Source organism: Hemiscyllium ocellatum, unplaced genomic scaffold (assembly GCF_020745735.1).
Source record: "Hemiscyllium ocellatum isolate sHemOce1 unplaced genomic scaffold, sHemOce1.pat.X.cur. scaffold_448_pat_ctg1, whole genome shotgun sequence".
In the NCBI taxonomy this organism is placed as follows: Eukaryota; Metazoa; Chordata; class Chondrichthyes; order Orectolobiformes; family Hemiscylliidae; genus Hemiscyllium; species Hemiscyllium ocellatum.
The window spans coordinates 156,787-171,986 of NW_026869063.1; the positions used below are offsets into that span (position 1 = coordinate 156,787).

At 47.0% G+C, this 15,200-nt stretch overlaps 1 non-coding gene across 1 annotated transcript; it reads right to left on the reverse strand.

Moving 5' to 3' along the window:
- Positions 1–14,250: 14,250 nt before the first annotated feature.
- trnam-cau (transfer RNA methionine (anticodon CAU)) lies at positions 14,251–14,322 on the reverse strand. Its single transcript has one exon. It is a non-coding gene; the product is annotated as a tRNA-Met (tRNA).
- Between the last annotated feature and the right edge of the window lie 878 nt (positions 14,323–15,200).

Genomic DNA, 15,200 nt, shown 5'->3' on the forward strand with positions numbered 1-15,200 from the left:
TTAAAGCTTCAGCAGAAATGAAGCACAGCTGAGAACAGACAACAACTGTGTGGGAACAGGAAGATCAACCAAGGACAAAGAAACCAGGACCTGAAATCCGAGCCGACACCAGACTGCCCTGTGGTCAGTGCTTTGATTAGCAGTGTCAACCCTCTACCTTTACCTAGCTTCCCATTCGACATGAATGCCACATCTCCCCTCAATATTTAGGATCCAATCCTTGTCATCCTGAAGCTATGTCTCTGTAAGGAGTCTCAGATCATAATTATTCTCTTCAATGTGAGCAGTCAATTCATTCACTTTTGTTACGTTGCAGCGCTATTACGACACGGGGTAACCCCCTCTGCTAAATTAAACCAGCAATATAGAGATGATTCACCCCATGCAGTAATATGTAAAAGTTCAAGAGGCAAATAACTATCCCAAAGGTAAATATTTAAAGTAAAAATTAACAAGTTTACTCTTTATGTCCAACAGAGAATATTAAAACTCATAAAAATGCCCGGTTTTATAGTCCAAAACATCAAATCATTTTATTGGTGTTGATATTATCAAAATACTTAATTCAAACTTGATTGGACTTTGGTATTTTGGGGCAAAATTTAAACTGATTGGCCAAATTTAAATTTGTTTGTGCCTCATGGCAACCCAGTTGCTCTATTTGTGTTGACCAAATATTACATTCTCATCTTGTTTATAACACTTTGTTCTGCTCGATTTTTTTAAACTCTCTTAAAGGTACAGTACCTCTACCCCTTCATAACAAGCACACAGTCAAATACTGACCTTTTAGTTTTATTGTTTGTAATCTTTTGAATCCAGTTTTAATTGCTGGTACGTTTATTCTCCTTGTTCCTTTCTATTGTTCTCTGATGTCCATTTTCCACATCACTCCATTGCTTATCTACCTTGAGTTGGATTAGCCTTGCTAAATTGCCCATAGTGCCCAGGGATGTACAGGTTAGGTGGGTTAGCCAATGGGAAATGCAGGGTTATAGTTTCATCGTAATAGAAGCAGGAGTAAGCCATTGGGCCTGTTGAGCCTGCTTCACCATTTATTAAGATCATGGCTGATCTATCCATCATCTCAGCTCTTACTTGCATTATCCCGACTACCCTTGATTCCCCGAGGGATGGGGACGGGAGCAGGATACTCTTTGGAGGGGTCAGAATGGACTTGATGGGCTGATTGGCCTGCTTCCACACTGTAGGACTTCTATGATTTACCGCAGTTGTGTTTGCCTTAGATCACAGCTCCCAGAATCTCCCACCTTCTGCAAATCAAAAGACAAGACCCCCCTCCCCTTGTATGTATGTTATCTAAATGCTTAATCATTTCTAGTGAATACAGCCCATACCTCCTGCTGCTGCCAGTAACCTTTACAATGCTGATGAAATAATGCAATTCCTGCAGTACTGAAAACTGTAAGGCTTCTAACAAGACCAGTTACTCATTCACCGCTCCTTCTGATGGACAGCATTGGAAACAAAACATCGGAGGCTGACAGAAATGAGCAGTTTAACTCAAAAATCCACCTAGCCCTTCACTGGGCACCCCAATCAGCACACTGTCCTTACTGCTCACCCCCACAGTGCAATGAATTCCCACATTCCACCAAAATCCTAGACGTACTCATGTACTCAGTTGCTGTCTCACCAATGAAAGGTTTCATTGTAACTTCTTCTGCTTCCAGTAAAGGCAAAACATCTTTGAAAGCTGCTCTGAAACTCCAGTCTTCACAACAACACTTCTGCTTTCACGTAAGATGATTAAAGTCATACAGCACAGAAACACAGCCTTCAGTCCAACTCATCCATGCCGACCAGATATCCTAAACTGGTCTAATCCCACTTGCCAGCATTTGGCCTGTATCCCTCTAAATCCTTCTTATTCACATACCCATCCAGATGCCTTTTAAACGTTGTAATTGTAGCAGCCTCCCCACTTCCTCTGACAGCTCATTCCAAACATGCACTACCCCCGTGTGAAAAAGTTGACCCTCAGGTCCGTTTTAGATCTTTCCCCTTTCACGTGAAATCGATGCCCTCTAGGTTTGGAGTCGCCTACCATGGGGAAAAGATTTTGGCAATCCAACCTATCCATACCCTTTATAAACTTCTGTAAGGTCACCCATCAGCCTCCAATGCTCCAGGGAAATTATCTCTGGTGTATTCAGCATCTTCCTATCGCTCAAACCCTCCAACTCTGCCTACATCTTTGTAAAGCTTTTCTGAACCCTTTTAAGTTTCACAACATTCTACCAGAGGGCGGCAACTGGAATTGCACACAGTATTCCAAAAGTGGCCTAACATGACCTCCCAACACCTGTACTCAATGCTCTGACCCAAAAAGGAAAGTGTACCAAATGCCTTCTTCACTATCCTGTCTCCCTGCAATTCCACTTTCAAGGAATTATGAACCTGCAAGGACACTTTGTTTAGCAACACTCCCCTTTAACTATGTAAGTCGTGCCCTGATTTGCCTTACAAAATGAAACACCTCACATTTATCTAAATTAAACTCATTCTGCCACTCCTTGACCCATCAGCCCACCGATCAATTCTAATTTGTATTGAACTTTGTTTCCTCTCTCATCCCCTAAAAGCTGAGAATCTCCATCCCACACACACTTCCTCCATTCTGACTTTGCTGAACCTAATTCCTGCTGTAACTCATCCTGAAGGGTGTGGTTCATGCTGATTAACAGGCCCACACTCGGGGGAGGTGGAGATCTAATTGAAACAGACAGAATTCTGACTGGCCTGGACAGAGTTCAGGGGAAGATGTTCCTATTTATAGGAGAGTCTAGGACCTGAGGGCACAGCATCAGAGTAAAAGGAATATCTTTTAGAACAAAGATAAGGTGAAACATTTTCAGCCGGTGAGTGGTGAATATGTGGAATTCATTGCTACAGAAGGCTGTGGAGGCCAGGTCACGGAGTAGATTTAAGATGGAGGTAGATGGTTCTTGAGGATCAAGGGGGTCGAGGGTTACAGGGAGAAAGGGATTGAGAAACTTATCAGCCAGAACTTGATAGTGGAGCAGCCCTGATGGGCTGAGAGGCCTAATTTCTGCTCCTGTGTTTTATGGTCTCTTGCTGTCCTGGACTAGGAGTGTGCAAATTGGGAGCAGGAATAGGCCATTTCGCCTGTCGGGTTTGCACCAGCATTGAACAGATCATAAGTAGATATGAGTATACCTACGTAAAAGGGTAAAACAAGGACTGCACATGCTGGAAACCAGAGTCTAGATTAGAGTGGTGCTGGAAAAACACAGCAGGTCAGGCTGCTCCTCGGATGCTGCCTGACCTGCCATGAATATACCTACATTCAGGTTAATAGGCTGGAATTTTTTCCACTGGAGCAGAGGAGGATTATAAAATCGTGAGGGGTATAGATGAGGTGAATGGCCAAAATCCTTTCTCTAGGCTGGGGGTTCAAGTCTACGCAGCAAATTTTTGAAAGAAAGAGAGGAGAAAGATTTTAAAAGGACATGAGGATCGCCATTTCTCTTCTCTCCCCCCCCCCCCCCCCCCCCCCCCCCCCCCACCCAGCTATAATAGAAGGGGTTCGAAGGATATGGGCCCAGGGCTGGTAAATAAACTAGATTAGGATAATTGGTAGGCATGGACAAATTGGACCGAAGGGTCTGTTTCTGTGCTGTACATCTCTATGACTCCAATATAAAAGATTCAGAGGGATATAGGTTAAACACAGGCAGGTGGGTCCAGTTTAGTTTGAGAACATAGTCAGCATGGATTAGTTGGACTGAAGGGTCTGTTTCTGTAACTGATCTGTACTGGTCTTGCCTTCCCCCATAACCATCACTTCTTTGTTGTTCAATAAGCAGATGAACTCAGCCTTGGAGATATTCAATTACTCCCAAACTGCAGGAAGGCGTCCTCACTTCTCAACTCAATTCCTCTTGCCAATATCCCACTTGCCTTGCTCGCTACTTGCTGCACCTGTCTGACAACTTGCACTGACTGGATTAGAAGGACGCAGAGGCCCTATTGTATATTCACACATCATTTCTAATGAAAGGCTCGAGCCTGAAATGTCAATTCTCCTGTATTTTCCATTGAAAAAAGACCTGGACTCACTTTCCCAGAGTCTCTCCCCTCCCTGGATTCACTCCGTTTCCCTTCAGTTCCTGCAAGTCAACAGCTGAACCCCGGAATGGAAAAGGGGTTGAGAAAAGAGCGTGCTGTACTCACAGATGTTGGAGAGAGGAAGGAAGTTGCAGTCTGGGGTGAAGCTCAATCTTCTTTCAGGGAGAGAGGAGCAGCAGCAGCAACTTCAGAAGTTCATGGTCCTACTTCCGCATCCAGACAATGGGTTTGCTGTGATTGGCAGGAGGACCAGTCTCCATCCGGTCCTCCAGAGCTTCTCATTGGTCCATCAAAACAAGATCACGGAGTGCTTCCGCTTTTTGCGTGAGCATGCGTAATATTTTGCTGACACCATGGAACATGCGCACTGCGTTGCTGACACCGAGTAGCATGCGCAGTACGGAGATGTTGGCATTACTGACAGATTTTCAAAGTTAAAAATCACACAATGCCACGTTGTCGCCCAACAGGTTCATTTGGAATCACTAGTTTTCTAAGCGCTGCTTCTTCATCGGTTCGTTGTGGAGCAGAATCAAAACACACAGACTTTATAGCAACAGGATTGCAGTGTCATGGGATGTAATATTAAACAACTTCAGCTGACCTCTACCACCTTTTAGAATGACCATGTTAGTTTTGATTCCTACATCTGTAAATCCCAGAACTTTTCAAAAGTTACGTTCTCAAGATAGCTTTTAACAATAGGTGTCATCTCAATCAGATAATGCATTGAAGGTGTTAAGCTAAAGTCTGTCTGTGTCGCAATGTTAGGTCAGACGGATTCTATTTCTATCGTGGTATTACAGAATCTTACATGTATGCGTTTTTGTGCAAAATAAAATGCGATTCTGCAAGTACAAATTCAACCCACAAACTTGTGTGTGTGTGTGTGTGTGTGCGCAGGAGAAACCGAGTGATTATATGTGTGTGAGAGAGTATAATGGAGTATAAGTCTGTGAGAGGGTGTATGTGTGAGAGAGAGAGAGAGCATTTGAGAGAGTGCATGTGTATGAGAGAGTCTGTGTGATTGTGTTGGCTTGAAGGTGTGTGTGTGTGAGAGTGAGTGAGTGAGAGACAGAATGGGGTCACCTGGAGTGTGACATGAACCCAACGTCCTGGTTGAGGCCATCTCCATGGGTATTGAACTTGGCTATCACACTTTCCTTTTTTGCCTATCCTGAAGTCTACCTTGAAGGATGGTCACCCGAAGATCCAAGGCTGAATGTCCTGGACTCCTGTAATGTTCCCCGACTGGGAGGGAACACGCCTGGCTGGTGATTGTTGTGCAGTGTCCATTCATTTGTTGCTGTAGCCTCTGCTTGGTCTCATCAATATACCAAGACTCAGGGCATCGTTGCCTGCAGCATATGAGATAAACAATGCTGGCTAAGTCACATGAGTACCTGCTACACTCATGGTGGGTGGTGTTCCCATGTGTAATGGTGCTAATCGTGTCAACACTCTGATACGTCTTTCATCATCTGCCGTGACAGAGTTGTATCGTGTTGTCCTGAAGGCCAGGTGGTTTTCTGCGAACAACTATTTGTTTAAAGTTTGGTGGTTGTTTGAATGCGAGAAGTGGAGGCGTGGGGAAGGTCTTGGCGAGCTGCTCATCCTCATCAATAATGTGTTGCAGGCTGCGAAGAACGTGGCGGAGTGCTTCGGCTCCTGAGAAGTACTGGACAACAAAGGGTACCATTTTGGTTGCAGCTCGTGTCTGTCTCCTAAAATAAGTCATTACAGTTTCTTGCTGTGACACATTGGAACTGGCAGTTGATGAGTTGAACATTGCACCCCGTTCTTATGAGAGCATGCTTGTGTACTTCCAAGTGTCTGTCACGTTCCTCCTCACCTGAACAGGGCTTGTCCAGAGGGGATGGCTGTTTTAATATGTTTCACTAGAGAAGTGTAGCACTGTCAGGTTATCCATGGTTTTGCGGTATAGAGAAGTGCTGAGACATCCATTCTTGATAGAGCTGCATGTGTTCAAAAATGAGACAGATACTAAATAGTGTGGCGAGTGTGATGGTGGGATGAAACTTGTTAATATCACAGTATCGTTGTTTCAGTGACTCCTCACCATGGGTCCAGAGGAAGAAATGTCATCAATATATCTGCTGTATAGTGTTGATTGGAGGTCCTGTGCAGAAAAGAAGCCTTGTTCGAAACTGTGCATGAAAGCGTTGGCATACTGGAGTGCAAATTTGGTCCCCATGGCTGTTCCATGTGTCTGGATAAAGAATTGGTTGTTAAAGGTGAAAATGTTGTGGTTGAGAATGAAGCGGATGAGTTGTAGGACAGTGCTCAGAGATTGGCAGTTGTTGGTATTGAGTACTGAGGCTGTTACCGAGATGCCATCATCGTGAGGAATGCTGGTGTAGAATACTGACACGTCCACGGATTCAAATAGTCTGTGGATGCTGAGCTTCTGGAAGGATTGGATCAGAAGTCTTGATGAATGTTGTCAGTTCATGGTTGTATTTTTTGGTCAGATCAGCTGGTAGTTGCCTGTCGTGTTCCTGTTCAGTTGTTTGTACACTTCCTTGCAAAACTGAAAATGTGTTGCTGGAAAAGCGCAGCAGGTCAGGCAGCATCCAAAGAGCAGGAAAATCGACGTTTCTGGCATGAGCCCTTCTTCAGGAATGAGGAAAGCATGTCCAGAAGGCTAAGATAAAAGGTAGGTAGGAGGGACTTGGGGGAGGGGCCATGGAAATGCGATAGGTGGAAGGAGGTCAAGGTGAGGGTGATAGGCCAGAGAGGGGATGGGGGTGGAGATGTCAGGAAGAAGATTGCAGGTTAGGAGGGCGGTGCTGAGTTCGAGGGATTTGACTGGGACAAGGTGGGGGGAGGGAAAATGAGGAAACTGGAGAAATCTAGGTTCATCCCTTGTGGTTGGAGAGTTCCTAGGAAGAAGATGAGGTGCTCTTCCTCCAGCCGTCGTGTTGCTATGGTCTGGCGATGGAGGAGTCCAAGGACCTGCATGTCCTTGGCGGAGTGGGAGGAGAAGTTGAAGTGTTGAGCCACGGGGTGGTTGGGTTGGTTAGTCCGGGTGTAGGTTGGTGGGGTGGTAGGTGAGGACCAGTGGGGTTCTGTCCTGGTGGCGATCGGAGGGGCGGGGCTCAAGGGCGGAGGAGCGGGAGGTGGAGGAGATGGTGTGGAGGGTATCATCAATCACATCTGGGGGGAAATTGCGGTCTTTGAAGAAGGTGGCTATTTGGGTTTTACTGTATTGGAACTGGTCCTCCTGGGAGCAGATGCGGCGGAGACGAAGAAATTGGGAGTATGGGCAGGCATTTTAAAAAGACATGAGGGGCACCTTTTTATTTTAAGACAGAGAATGGTTCTCATGTGGTATCAATGTCCAGGGGAGGTGGTGGATACAGGTACAGTTACAGTGTTTAAAAGACATTTGGATAAGTACATAGAGTCATAGAGGTGTACAGTATGGAAACAGACCCTTCGGTCCAACCCGTCCATGCCGACAAGATATCCCAACCCAATCTAGTCCCACCTGCCAGCACCCGGCCGATATCCCTCCAAACCCTTCCTATTCATATACCCGTCCAAATGCCTCTTAAATGTTGCAATTGTAATAGGAAAGGTTCAGAGAGTCTGGACCAAACACTGGCAGGTGGGACTAGTTTAGTTTCAGAACACAGTCAGCATGGACTAGTTGGACTTAATGGTCTGTTCCTGTGCTTTATGACTGTAACTATCTGCAGTCCTCACTTTTTACTCGAAGATTTTAACCTACTGCGAATCATCTTGCAAGGATGCCTTCCTTGAAGAAGCTCTCTTCCTCCCTCTACAAGGATTTCAGTGAATCTCTCTCTCACTGCACCCCCCAGGTCATCTCCTCTGCACAGAAACTCTTACCTATCACATCTCCATCGCCCCTCCTCCAAGTCCCTCCTCCCTACCTTTTATCTTAGCCTGCTGGACACACTTTCCTCATTCCTGATGAAGAGCTTTTGCCCGAAACGTTGAATCTCCTGTTCCTTGGATGCTGCCTGACCTGCTGTGCTTTAACCAGCAACACATTTTCAATACTGGTCTTAAAACCAGTTTCTTACCTTCCCCAATACCCACCCACTTCTTTGTTCTTCAAAGTCAAGTGAACTCAGCGTTGAATACATTCAATGGCTGACCTAACTGCAGGAAGACATCGCCACTTGTGAACTCAACTTCTCTTGCTAATATATCATTGGCCTTGCTGATTGCTTGCTGCTCCTGACTGACAACAGGCAGTGACTGGTGTAGAAGGATGCTGAGGCCCCTTTGTCCATCCACACATCATTCCTGATGAAGGGTTCGTGCCCAAAACATTGACTCTCCTCCTCCTCAGTTCCTGACTGACCTCCTGTGCTTTTCCAGCGCCACACTTTTCAACTCTGATCTCCATCATCTCACTTTCGCCACATCTCAACATGTCACCATTTAAACAATGCGCCTCTTCTCTGCGTTTTTTTTAACATCAAAGGCTATAGATTGTGTCACTTCATTTGCCATGTGTTTGCAAATTGCGACACAGACCTGGATCAACTTTTCCAGAGTCTGTCGCACACACACACCTCCCCCACCTCAATTCACTCTTTCCTTTCAGTTGCTGCGTATTAACAATTGAACCCCAGAATGAAACAAAAAATGGATAAAGTGGTGATAAACAGACTGTTGTACTCACAAAAGTTAGACAGAGGAAGGAAGTTACAGTCTGGAGTAAAGTTCACAGAGGAAGGAGCAGCAGCAACTTCAGAACTCACGGTCCAACCTGCACATTTCGACAATGGGCGGCCCTGATTGGCAGGAGGACCAGTCTCTTTCCGGTCCTCCAAGGTTCTTCATTGGTCCATGGAAAGGAGCTGACGCGCAGTTTCTGCGGGCACCAAGGAAGACGCGCAGTGTTTTGCTGACACCGGCGGTCATGCGCAGTGCTTGCTGACACCGCGGAGCATGCTCAGTATGCAGGAATTTGTTACAGATTTTAAAGTTAAAAATCACAAAACCCCTGGTTATAGTCCAACAGACTGATTTGGAAGCACTAGCTTTCAGAGCGCTGCTCCTTCACCAGGTGATTGTGGAGTGTAAGATCGTAAGACACAGAATTTATGATCTTATACTCCACACCCGCCTGATGAAGGAGCGGCGCTCCGAAAGCTAGTGCTTCCAAACAAGCCGATTGGACTGTAACCTGCTGTTGTGTGATTTTTAACTTGGTACACCCCAGTCCATCACGGGCAAGTCCACATCATGACAAATTTTAAGTGTCCAACTGCGAATACGAGAGAAAAATACCAAAGCAATTTTTTGTCGAAATGTTTTTTCCCTGTGCCTTGACATGTTATTCCTTTTGCATTTTGTCTGGCTGCTCAATGTTTCTGTCTTTTCCCCAGGATAGAGGTATTCCAAAACTACAGGGTATAGGTTTAGGGTGAGGGGAAAAGATTTTAAAAGATTTAAAAGACTAGGAATATAACATTCACCCCTTACAGGGCGAAAGTGAGGACGGCAGATGCTGGAGATTAGGGTCGAGGCTGTGTGCTGGAAAAGGAGCAGGAGAATCGATGTTTTCGGCAAAACCCTTCATCAGAAAATAGCCATGGGGAACTGCAGAGCTGCAGCGTAAATGAGTGGGTCTGGGTGGGATGCTGTTGGGAAGGTCGGTGTGAATGGCCTGCAGGGATGATATGCCTTAGCCATGCTTATATTGAGAAATGATTACCCCAAATCTGCTGTGGGACGAGTGGGTTCCAGTTCGTGGGACACTGACACCAGTCCTGGGGAAGGTGGGATTTGTGCTGTCTCTCACTTCACATTCTGCCCCTTGTCCATTTTCTCCCCACCCACTGCCCCCTGCCCTTTCTCCCCTTTTCACACTGCACCCCGATTCTCTCCCCAACCCTCTGAACCCCAGTCATTCTCTACTCCCCAACCTCTGTCCCCTCTCCATTTCTCTCCCTTCTCCACCACCACCAGTGCCCCCGCTGGTCCTTTCTCGTGCCTCAGCCCTCTTTGATCTAGTGGCCGAGCAGAGGCTGATAGCCAAGTTTAGAACACATGAGGATGGCCTCAGCCGAGACCCTGGGTTCATGTCACACTACAGGAGACCCAGCTACACAATACACTCTCACACACACAAGCACACTCTCTTACATACTCACACGCTCGTGCAGACCCTCACTGATAGACATGCTCTCTCTCTCAGACACACAGTAACATAACCCCACACTCAAACCCACGCACACACCATCTCACATGCTTATACTCCATCACACACACATACACACACTGTACCGAGCATGCACACGCAAACTCAACCACTCTCTCTCATGCATGTACTCACATAGAGAAGTATTTGGGGGTGAATCTGCGTTTGCAGGATTATATATTTGGAAATAGAACCAGTCTCACTCAAGGTTAGGATACAGAGAGACCGTACCCTCACAGTTTTCATGCATTGTCTGACCTGAGGTGTCACCTCCTTTTATAAACCTTAAGTTACCTGGAGAATGTGACTTTTAAAACGTTCTGGGATTTACAGATTAATGAATCGAAATCTACAACCCGTTTTAAAAGATGAAAGACTCTACATCAATCTAGGTTTCTTCAATATATCATTTATGTTACATGACACTATAATCTTTTATTCTATATTCTGTGTCTTATGATCCTCCTCCACAGAACCACAGGTCCAAGGAGATCTGTCCCAACTTTCCAATCTACCTTCATTGCTGACACTCCTCAGGCACGGCACCATTCACGTCAACCTGTTCATAGCCTGAGACCAACGAGCCACATGCCATGGGCGCAGCCAGCTCCAGAAGCAGCTGAGACTTGCTCAGTATGAAATACATTGTACATTCCTCCCAGAATTTCAAGCAGCAAAGCGTTTCAAGAACATCTGCTTGTCGATCTGTCTCCTGCTCCCAGAACACTGCTGTTTGTCCCGTCCCCAGGGACCGGGCTCTCTCCACTAGTGGATAATTGAACCATTTTGTTTCTACTTGTACGCTGTGCTGGTGGAAGGCAGAGCCCATTCGCTCTTCTGCTCTCTATCACTATCACTTGAGGTAGGAGACGAATGCATCAAAGGACAACTTTGAACTTGCTCCAAAGATCTGTTATGGGAGAAATGGAAAGGTGATGTGCTATCGGTACAGACAGAAATGGAGACCGGAGAGTCTTCCCTCAGGTAAATTGATACGAGTGCCTTCTTGTGCAGCCTGTTTGGTGTTCAGAATTTGCCTTGACACAGCAATCCTGCAGAAAGTATTTTGTTACACGGGCGTCTGTTTCTTTAACGCAGGAAATGGACAAAAACAGCAAGTCACGTGTTTCAACTTCACCAGTTCATTACCACCTGAGAGAAGAGGTTTCACACTTGAGGTCAGAACACACCGACAGAAGAGGACAAGACAACTCAGAGCTCCACAAGGGTGCCAGCGCAACTGTGTAAATCTGACCCGAACCACTCTCTGCACGAAAACGTCCTACATAAAGTCATTTTACCTCCCTTTTTCTCGGTCCCACATCACTTCGGTTCACACGTCAACCTGTTCGACACTACCTCCAAGCATTTCACTTCCCTGTTTTCTGCCTTGTCCGTACTCCAGACAGCCCAACCTCGTTTCACCAAGGTGCGTTTTGAGAAAATTAATCAGGCAGTTTTGCACAAGTCACGTTAAAAGAACTCGGGCTCGTCCGGGATTTGAACCCGGGACCTCTCGCAACTCATCACAGCAAAGCCCCCAAAGCGAGAATCATACGCCGAGACCAACGAGCCAGAGAGCCTGTCCGCGATGGATGCCCCACACCGCTTGAGTGACCTGAGACGTGCTCACTATGAAATACATTTGAGATTGCTCTCAGAATTGCAAGCGGCAAAGAGTTTCTCGAACAGCTGCTTCTCATTCAGTCTCCCTGCTGCTGTTTGTCACGTCCCCAGGAACCGGGCTCTCTCCACTGGCAGATAATTCAACCATTTTCTTTTGAAACTCTTCTTTGACACCCGTGCGGCCAGTGACAAGCATTGCCCTCCTCACCATAGGATACAGAGAACAGGAGAAGACCACGCAGATCTCCACGAGTGTATCAACTCGACTGTGCATATTGGGCCAGTATATCGCTGTGAAATATTTATGTCCAAGCATTTTTCGGAAGCAGATGAGAAGGCGAGGTGCAGAACAGAGCGCAGTTATACGGGAAAGCTGCTAAAGACGACATTGAGTGAATAGGAGAGTGGGTTATGGTCCCAACACGCACCGTTGTGCCAGGGGTTACACTTCGGGTCCACTCTTCCTTCACTCGCAACACCCCACACCCACCTCCCATAGTGCCAAGTCGCTTTCGCCTGCAACCGCCGAATGTGTAACACCTGCCCATTTACCTGCTCCCTCCTGAATATCCAAGGGCTCAAACATACCTGCCAGGTGAAGCAGCACTTTTGCCACAACCTAGTCCACTGCATTCGCTGCTCACAGTGTCGTTTCCCCAATGTAGCATGAAGCATAAACTGGGTGACTGCTTCGCAGAACATCCCGGTTCTGCCCGCAGGAAAAAGGCCCTGACGTGGCGGTTGTCTGCCACTTTAACACATCACCCTGTTCCCTGACCAACATCTCTGTCTCAGGCTTGCAGCAGTGTTCTAGCTCCAGATGAAAGAACAACAACTCATTTTCCACTTGGAGACCTTCCAGCCCTCGGTCTTCAATATCGAGTTCCATAACTTTAGGGCCTGAACTCCCCATGTCCTTGACCCCTACCACACAAACGACTCCTTGTTATCACCTCGTCTGCTATGACACACTACGTATTGTTAGCCACTAACAGTCTCCATGAGCAGCTATTCGCCCTCTCACGCGGATCGTTATTCACTCCTACGTCCTTCCTATTGTTCTCTCTCTCTGAGCTGGCGGCAAACACAGCAATGTACATTGGAGACTCTGAGCCAGCTGAAAGTTGCTCAGTGTGAAGTACATTCCACATTGCTCCAAGAATTGCAAGCAGCAAAGCGTTTCCAGAACTTCTGCTTGTCATTTTGTCCCCGGGGCGATGATGTTTGTCTCATCCCCAGGAACTGGACTATCTCCACTCCTCGATAATTAAACCAATTTATTTCTACTTGCACGTTGTTCTGGGGGGGGGTGGGTGGGGGTGGGGGGGTGGGGCGGGTGTAGGGTGGGGGCGGGGTAGAGTCTCTCTCTCTCTCTCTCTCTCACTCTCTGAAACCGTTGGGGTGAGAGGTGTCAGTTGCATTAATGCGGGGAACATGAACAACTTTGATTGTGAACTTTCTCCAAAGGTCTGTTATCGGAGCGATAGAAAGATGCTGTGCTGGCAGGACAGAGAGAAATGGACACCGAGGACTCTTCGCTCAGGTAAATTCACATTGTTGTGCAGCCTTCTTGGTGTTCAGAAATCGTCTTCACGCAGCAATCTTACGGAAAGTCTATTGCAAAGTGGGCATCGCTTTCTTTGTTGCTACCGCGCAGCAGTTAACATCTGAGCCCCAAGTGTCGCAGATGAAGAGACTCCGAGTGAAACCTTCACCACTGAGAGTCCTCCCCACGGCCCTGAGCTGAGGGACTGCAGGCAGTCAAAACGGAAGGGACGGTTAAAAATGAACCAGTTTTGCTCCCTCAGCCTCTCTGTCCCAGAGACAGGCAGTGGGACGCCATAAACACGTAGCACCATTCTCGCGTAGACACAAGCCGTTCAAACCATCGAATCCACGCCGGTTGCCTGTCTCTCTCTCTCTCTCTCTCTCTCTCTGAGGTTATTCACAATCGGTGGGATCCGTCCTAATCGTGGGGAACTGTGTCTGAGTCGTGATGAGGTTTTTGACATGCTTGTCATTCACGTCTGAACCAGGGTAGCGAATTACTGCAGGGAATGGACGAAAACCGCAAGACATTTGTTTCAACTTGACCAGCTGTTTGGCATCGCAGAGAACTGTTTTTGCGATCCAGTTCAGAATAAAAAACCGCCGAACAACAGAATGCCACTGAGACCTCTAAAACCACGCACCTTGCATGGAGTGGATTTGGCGAGTGCATCGATATGCTACATGCCATTCGGGTATGCAGCTGGCAGAAGAGAGCACCAATCCAAAGGAAATCAGCTCGAGGTGACATTGAATAATAGCAGAGGATGGTTTCGATCCATCGACCTCTGGGTTATGGGCCCAGCACGCTCCCGCTGCGCCACTCTGCTGCCACGCTCTGAGCCCTGTCCACAGAGCGATTCAGCTTTTCATCTGGCACGCGGCTCGCACGTTCGAGACTGATGTCAAAGACCTCCGCTGCTGTCGTGTGATATGCTGTTTCGCAGACGTACGGAGGCTGTGTAAACAGAAACGTTTTTACTAAATTCCCACATTCTGTTGGTCGAACTGTGTTTTCACACTGAATCACAACATGTGTCGCAGCGCAGACGGAGGCCATGCGGCCCACCTTCGCTCTGCTGGTTCTATACTTAAGTCAACGTGTGTCTATTCGTTTCATTCTCAGCGTAAATCTGCACATCTGAACGTGACCACCGAATTCCCTTTTGTGTTCATTGAATCTTCCTCTTTGTCAATGTCCGACAGGGACTTACTGACACTAACCACTCCCTGTACGAAAACGTTCTTCCTCCTGTCACTTTTACTTGTTTTCCTGGTGACCTAAAATTCTGCCGAATCGTTGTGGACCTTTCAGGTGTGGGAACATTTTCACAACATTATTTCCTGTTTCTAGGTCCCTCATGACTTGGGAAAACTTCGGTTCTCCGAGGAGAGCTGTCCCAATTTTCCACTCTACCTTCATTGCTGACATTCCCAAACACCGCACAGCTCACGTCAACCTGTTCGACACTACATCCAACCATTTCACTTCCCTGTTTTCTGCCTTGTCCGTACTCCAGACAGCCCAACCTCGTTTCACCAAGGTGCTTTTTGAGAAAATTAATCAGGCAGTTTTGCACAAGTCAAGTTTTAGAAAACCTCGGGCTCGTCGGGATTTGAACCGGGGACCTCTCGCAAACTATCACAGTAAGCACCCTAAGCGAGAATCATACGCCTAGGACCAACGAGCCAGCGAGCCGGCGCGCGA